This window comes from Condylura cristata, unplaced genomic scaffold, assembly GCF_000260355.1.
Source record: "Condylura cristata isolate star-nosed mole 26May11 unplaced genomic scaffold, ConCri1.0 scaffold00032, whole genome shotgun sequence".
In the NCBI taxonomy this organism is placed as follows: domain Eukaryota; kingdom Metazoa; phylum Chordata; class Mammalia; order Eulipotyphla; family Talpidae; genus Condylura; species Condylura cristata.
The window spans coordinates 9,377,093-9,385,093 of record NW_004567133.1 but is presented as its reverse complement, the minus strand read 5'-3'; the positions used below and the strand labels follow the sequence as shown (position 1 = coordinate 9,385,093).

The 8,001-nt window shown below is 42.6% G+C and overlaps 1 protein-coding gene and 1 non-coding gene across 2 annotated transcripts in view; both read left to right on the top strand.

Annotated features, from left to right (window-relative positions):
* The first annotated feature begins 7,518 nt into the window (after window positions 1-7,518).
* TRNAL-AAG lies at window positions 7,519-7,600 on the top strand. Its single transcript has one exon. It is a non-coding gene; the product is annotated as a tRNA-Leu (tRNA).
* A 182-nt stretch (window positions 7,601-7,782) lies between these two features.
* The window catches only part of POLR3E (polymerase (RNA) III (DNA directed) polypeptide E (80kD)), a 26,303-nt gene continuing 26,084 nt past the window's right edge, over window positions 7,783-8,001 (top strand). The window contains exon 1 of the mRNA XM_004692074.1: window positions 7,783-7,908. The gene's annotated coding sequence lies outside the window, so the exon portion shown is untranslated. The remainder of the gene's footprint in view (window positions 7,909-8,001) is intronic.

The window sequence follows — 8,001 nt, the reverse complement described above, 5'->3', positions numbered from 1 at the left end:
TGCATGTAAGTCAAATTGCGTATGTTCAATGTAGTTTAGAATCAATTTTATTGTGACTATCTCTTCAAAGGAATCAAGCCTCAGATGATTCATGATTTCGTCGTTGTTGTTAATTCAGCCAGCCTCCTCTCTGAGGCTTTATTAGGCAAATAATTTATGATCCCTAGTCATCTGTCTCATTTCTTAGTTATATGTCAATGCTTTTCTCTAACAAAGGAATCAGCAAGCTTTTTTTGTAAAGACACACAGTAAATAGTTTAGGTATTGGGGGTCATGAGGGTCATGGCCATGGTAACTACTCATTTCTAAAAAGCCTTCAGATTTGACTGGAATGCTGTTTATTTGACTTAGTGCAGAAAAGCCATGGACAGTATCTAAATGCATGGCTAGTGTTCCAATAAAACTTTACTTACAAAGACAGAAGGCCTGCCTCAGCTGCAGTTTGCACATCCCTACTCTAAACCTCCACTGAAAGCTACTATATTAAACTCGTGAGGGCAAGACCCAGCTCAAGTTGTCAGTCTCCAGACCTCAAATAGTGCCTTGGCACAGAGAAGGGCCGAATAAATGCGCGAACCTGTGGAGAGCCGGCCCTCGTCACTGCGCTCACTCTCTGTGGCTCAGATTCTGCCAACCGATTAGTGACTCACTGCCTGGATTGGCTTGAACCTTCATACCTGTGATTTCACCCAATCACCCACCCACCCATGCACTTTCATGGCCTTAATGTCCAAGGCAGTCCCCTTCTCCAGGAGGCTGGGATGGCCTGGTCTATGTAGAGCTAAACAAATGCTTCTTTAAGGACCTTTGAAAATAAAATGATCTGCAAAATGTTCATATTGTTCTGATCCAGTAGAAGAATTTAATCCATCTTCAAAACCCAATTCTGTGCCTTGTAAAACTGGCTAGGATGTCATCATTTTTTTTTCCCCCCACAAATGCGGATTATGCCAAGAACAGCAACAAAACCCCCAGGACATCCGCTCCAATGGGAAAGACACCAGCAGCTCACTTTCAAATGCAGGAAGCAGGTGAAGGCTAGGGTTTGACATCGGGGTTATAACCTGGTACCTTCAAAATACAGATGGAGAAACCAAGTCTCTGAAAGGTAGACTCCTTCACTATGACACTAAGCAGCTTAGCCCTAAGCTGGAGCTATGGTTTGCTGTTCTTTAGGAGACCCTGGCATTACAATTTAAAGTGAAACTGGAGTTTAATGTCACTTTCAGTTTTGTTATAGGCAAAAGAAAAGTAGACTTTAGAGACACAAGAAGAAAATAAAATCCTAAGCCCACTCACCTGAGACAACTGTGGGGATTTATCATCAAATGCAACCTTGATGACCCAATGCAGGTAAACTAGCCTGGTTCTGCTGTGCCCTTATCTTTCATCCCAGAACATTTGTCTGCAATACTGGACATGTCTTACAAATCAACAATTGTTTACATAAGTATATGCAGCTTTTGTGGGGGAAAGGAGATGACTTGTCACCTGTATTTCTAGTCTCTGAGGTAACCATTTAACCCAGACAAGGTGTACACTGGGTGGAACCCAGGGACGTGGTTTGCATAATAAATTTATTTTTGCTTATGTATTAAGTTCCATTTTGTCCTTCTAAATAAAGTGGTTTCTTTTTCCCGTCTCAAATTCAAATGTCTCCTGGTAACAAAAGAGCAGTGTTGCTGGCTGCAGGCCAGGTGAGCCGGAGCCCATCTGAAAGGGGCAGGCGTGTTTTACTGCCATGATTATCCCATGGAAAGTGTGTGTCCAGTGTTGCCCCATTTTCTGAATTTTGAGGGGCCTCTGAAAATTGGACCTTTTAATGCAAGGTTTCCTGACTTTTAACATATCTAATAACTTTGGATGTTTAAAAAACCTTCCTGATTTGACTCATGTGTTGTCCATTTCCTTTAGATAAAATTTGAACCTCTCTTTTTTCTTGATTTTTCTTATCTATAAAACAGAAAGAATAATCTTTACCATTCCAGAGTTGTGATCAGGTCAAAGAAGATAATGCATGTTAAAGATCCTTTGTGATCTAAAGCTTAAGAAAATCTTGGTTACTGGTGTGATCATTGGGTTTCAAGCTAATGGTGTTTTTGGTGTTAAGAAATTTCAACAGGGTCTCCCTGATGGTGCAGGGGCTAAAGACAGTGCTATTAGAGCTAACACCATCCACTGCTGCACAAATTGGATCCCTGGCCCCAGGAGCTGACCCACGAGGCACAGCAGACCTCTCCTGTCTTGCCCGCTGCTCCCCTCAGCTGTGTATTTCAGTACATCTGCCTGATCTGCTCCCCCCTGAATCCTCTCACCACCATCCCCTGGCCTGTACCCCAGTTCTTGTATGCATAAATAAATATTTTTTTTAAATAAATATTTTTAAAGAAAAGGTAACTAACATAAAAAAGAAAAGAAATTTCAACATTAACATAACTATGTATGGTTAAGTTGAACACACATAGTTAGGTTCATTTGCTCCTAAACATCCACTACAATGACAGAAAGAATATTGAGTTTTGATGGCATAGCCTTTGAGGATGAGCAGGAAGAGGTGTCATGAGCAACAAAATTTTAGATGCTGAAAAGTAGATGAAATATAATTGAATTAGCAAACTCAAGGAGACTGGGCCTTTGGTTAGCAAGGGAAAACAGTTTTCATCATCAAGGAATCACCAAAAGTCTGAAGAACCGGCACCAGGAACCATTAGAATGGCAAGTAAAATGAGGCTAAAAAAGAAAATGAGTAAAAAGACTACTAAAGGTCCCTCCTGGTGGCCCAGTGTTTTAAAGCACAGCACTATGAAGCTATGCAAAGCCACTGCAGCGCAAGTTCAATTCCTGGCCAAGGAAGGTGACCCACGTGGCACAGCAGACCTCTCCTGACCTGCTTCTGCTCCCCTCAGCAGTGTATTTCAGTCATCTGCCTGTTCTGCTCCCCACTCTGCCTCTGGTGAATCCTCTCACCCTCCACCCCCACACCTCTTGCCTATATCCCAGTTCTTGTATGCATAAGTAAATACATCTTTTTTTAAAAAAAGACTATTAAAGCATCCAACTACAAGATCCACTCACCTCGCCAAGTAACCAGCTAGCTGCTGCCTCTCCATTGCCCCTCTAGACGCCTGGATGCCCACACAAAAGAGAGCCAGCTATTCTTCTGAAAGGCTAGTGGAAATTTCCATATTGGCTTCACCAGCCAACAGTCCCCTGTGCTTCCAGGCACTGACAAACTAATGACCCTTTTGGGAGAACACAGGCAACTGGCCAAATGTTTAGAGAATTTGATCAGCTTAAGGTAAAAAGACTTAAAAAACAAACAAACAAACAAACCCGATGAGATAGGTTGGCCAAAGCATCCCAGAAGAAAGATCTGTCACCGAGCCCTACCCACACCCACTGAAATTTATTCCGGCTCCATCCTTAAGCTTGAACAACCTGCCAAAAGTCCACATGGAAGGCAGGCATTTCATATGAAGGACATAAAAACCAACAAAAGAAAGCATTTTGGGGAAAACAGTATGCTCTATGTATATACATGCATGCACACATTCTTAGATAAAATATTGTTTCCTTGAAAAAAAATGCAATTCTAAAATTTCTTACGACAAATGAACTTTTATAAATTGAATAACCCTTTACAAGAATGAATAACTTATTCACAACTTTAGAAAATAAAGTTGAGAAGTTTCACTCCAAGGAAGAAGAACCAAAAAGATGCAAAATAGGAAAGGAAATTCTGGGAGCTGGAGAAACAGGCAAACCTCTGGTTTATAGTGGAACAGTCATACTTGCTCAACATCTTTGCTGTGTAGAGAAACTAGAACAGTCTAAGATTATGTATGTGTCTACCTTCTGAAATGGGGACCTAAAGTCTAAGATTTTAATTTCAAAGTAAAAATTTTCATTCAAACTTTTAAGTTGACTTGTATTTATATATTAATGATTTTTACAAAAGTATATTTACCACACAATGATTAGAATGGAAAGAGTGACTCAGTCCTGCCAGGATGCAAACAATTCAATCATAAGCAGGTAGTTTCACAGCAATACCATGAGGGTTTCAAAATAATTCGTTTTGTTACTGCATTTCAGCGCCCAGCTGTTTGCCATGTGAAAACAAACTCAAGAGACAAGAGTTGGTGGGATTTATGTAGACAAGAGCTGGGGTATGGGCCAGAGATGGAAGGGTGAGAGGATTGGCCGGAGACAGAGTGGGGAGCAGAACAGGCAGACCCACTGAAATACACTGTTGAGGGGAGCAGCGGGTAGATCAGGAGAGTTCTGTCAGCCATGGGTCAATTCCTTGGTTGGGAATCGAATTCGTGCTGCAGTGGCTGCAGCTAGCTTCATAGTGCTGCAGCTATATATTACAAGGCAGGCCCACCAGCTGGTAGGGCAGGCACCATCCTTCCATGATAGGGGTCACCATGTCTCACAACTGAGTTCTGGTTCCTGTTCCAGATGTAAAGTTAGTGATTTATAGCACAGTTCTATAATTCATTTAGTGATGAAGCTAGCTAGACATTTGCAGCTCAGCTCTTTGGGAAGCTAATTCGAAGGTTCAGACTTGATTGGAACATTTATTTTTTATTACATCACACAGAATAAGTTGCACCTTCTTAAGTACAGGGCTTGGTGGATTGTAGGACTCTTGTACGGTACAACCCCTCTCTGGCCCTGCTCAGGAATTACACCCCCACCCCCACCCCCCATATGCACAAGAACAATCTCTCTTCTGACCTGTTAGAAACATTTTAAAGGACAAAGGAAACATTAAAAAGAAAAATATCACTAGAAAGGAATGTTTTGTCAAAGTTCACTACACTGTTGTCTAACAAATGAGTTAGCTAAATGTGTAGAAAACTGGTTTCCTGGTACAAACGCCCATTCTATTTCATTAAAAAAATATTGAAGCACTTTATCAGGAATGCGAATCACTTTTCAGAAGGCAATTCAGGCAGAAAGTTTTGGTCTCAGACTAGATTTGGGCTAATATTCTTTTTATGAGGACAAGGGAGTAGAGTGGGAAGTATCCAGGACTCCTCACCACTTTCAGAGGAGGCTTGGGATATGGGGACCCACCGAAGCCCTCGTCTAACAGCCCTAGGCTGGGGGCTGGGGGGCAAGTGGGCAGTGTTTGATCTGTGGTGCTTCCGTTCCCTACTCCACGCCCAGTTAGTAGACATACCAGAGAAGTGGACACAGAGAAGTACGCAAAGTTTCAACCTTTCCTCCCTCCCATTTTAGAAAGTTGTGGGTCCAGGAGATTTGGTGCAACCTTCTATTAAGTCCCATTTAATAGTTTCACTTAATAGTTTTTATTATAAGACTGCTGTGTTTCGGGGTTGTGGGACAGGAAGAAACCCAGAAAGAGGCCCTCTTCCATCATCCTATTATCCTATTCCTGCAGGCTGCCAGGTAGTATCCTGTTCGGATGTTCCAGTAGATGCACACCCCAGTTGCTCCAGAGTATTCTGGAAGAAATATCTCTGGCTTCATCTGCGCCCTTACCATACAAGGTTTCATTACAATTGACAGTGCTCAGATGGCATTAGCTTTAGCAGCATAAGGAATTTATTGCAATGTTATGATGACAAAGGGGTATCCCCAAGATTGGGAATCCCCCTGGGCCTTCTGAGGGGTTTTGCCCAGGGATCCAGAAACCCATCAAGATTTCTCTATGATGCTACTCATCTTCACATTCTTTTCATTTATTTTTCCCCCCCATGCAGTAGCTTTCCCAGAATATGGCCACCCCAAATACTTTCTTCGCCTAGGTTGTCAATCTTAGAGACTAATTCCAACCTAGTTAACAGAGTCAAAAAATTCAGTGACTCACCCCTGTGGGGGGCAGAAATGCATGTTACCACCATGGAGGCTACTAAAGACCCTTTCTCTGGGCTGGTTAAGCAGTTCCTAGAAAAATGGGATCAAGGCCCTCCTTGGTGGAGCAGTGGGTTAAAGCACAGCATTAAGAAGCTAAAGCCACTTGGCCTGAGTTCCATCCCCAACCCGAGGTGACCCAACAAGGCGCAGCAGACCTCTCCTGAAACCATAGCCCACTGCTCCCCCCAGCAGTGTACTTTGTTGATCTGCCTCTTCTGCTCCCCACTCTGTCTCTGGTGAATCCTCTCACTGTCCTTGCACCTCTGGCCTGTACCCCAGTTCTGTATGCATAAAAAAATAAATCTTTAAAAAAAAATGGGATTAGGCAGAGTTCTCAACCATTATTCCTTCTCTCTACATTTTATGATTTTAAAATATCATGGAGATATTTCCTTTTGGAAAACCCCAACACACAACTCACTGTTAATCAAGTCCCTTCTGCTACTAAAATATCAGTTTCTATTGATCTCAGGAAGTTTCTCTCACTTAGCTTGCAACCTCTCCCAATGTCTGGCCTGTGCCATGAGTTGGCTGTTCCTTATTAAAAATAAATAAATAAATAAAATTAATATATATATATATTTATATATTCTAAAAACAACATTCTTTTAGTACAATGAAGCTTTGCCTATTAATCCTTACTTCAAAGGTAGATGGGGAAACTTAGCATTAAGGAGGGAGTGGAGAGAGAGGTAATGCCAAAATATTAGGGTGCATGTCAACTGGATCGCTGGATATATGTGTGTGTGTGTGTGTGAAAGTATAAGAAATATATCGGAAGGATGTACATCGAATTCATCATGATAATTATGGGTGGAGGAGAAGGCTTGGAAACTTGGAAAGGAGGCTTTATTTTTATTTATAATGGTGTAATGGAATTTTAAAAAAACAATAGGTTCATATTATACCTTAAACTTAATAAAAAATATATACATAGGCAAAACACTGAAAACAAGATGTCATAATAATAGGTTATGGACATATATATATATAATCTTTTCTTTGAATATTTTCTGTATTTTTAATAACTATGCACGTCAATTATGGATATATGTATTTTAAATATTGTTGGGAGGAAAAATCAAGTGCATATATCCCTATAAAGTCACAGCCGAAGTCCAGAAGGATATGCTGTACTAAACTAACGGTTAACTCTATGCAAGGAATTTAGGATAGGAGTCAAAGGTAAAAGAACTTTTATATTTTATAAACAAAGTTTTACTATTTTGCAATAATTTACGATATTGTTAGTAACTGAAAATCAAAACACGAATTTTCAGAGAAAAATGCTTAGAACCACGCCCTTGTTTTTGGCTTTTTGAACTACTGGTGCAGGAAACCAAAATTCATTAATTTCTCCCGGAGATACGTAACCCGAATCTTGTGGGTTAATCCGAGGTCCCCTGGTTAGATATGCAACTTGAAATTAAAACTGCTTTTCGCTCTAAACACCTGTGAAGCAAGTCTAGATCTAAATATTGGCGCAAATAGTTTCTCTTAAAGATGTGGCACATTCTGAACAGTTCTGTTCTCATCCAGTAAAACATTAAGCAAGAAAACAAAAAAGGGCGTATTGTAATTGCATGAAGACATTATAAGGAGTTTACTGAAGCAGCGCTCTCGCATGTAGGTAGCGTGGCCGAGCGGTCTAAGGCGCTGGATTAAGGCTCCAGTCTCTTCGGGGGCGTGGGTTCGAATCCCACCGCTGCCACAACGAGTTCTTTTGTCTCGGCTCGCAGAAATTTTCGCCTGTTTTGATGGTGCGGTAGCGCCCCCTGCCGCCCTGCTGAGCTGGCGGCCGGAATGAATGGAGAGGCCGAGGGGCGGGCCCGCCTGCGCCAGGGCGGGGCATTGTGGGTAAGAGGAAGCTCGAGAGCCCGCCCCTCTCCCCCCACGTGTCAGCCGGAGTTTCTCCACCAGCAACATGGCCGCTGCCTGAGAGGAGAACCGGGCCGCCGCCACTGCAGCCCTCAGGTACCAGGGCCGTTGCCGCCGCCCGCGTGCGGGTCCCGCGGAGAGGTGAGTGCCCAGTTGGCAGCGCCCGCCGTGACCCGAGCTGGGCCGCACCCCAAGGTGGGCCCGGGCCGGACTGCCGAGTAGGCCGGGAGGCCC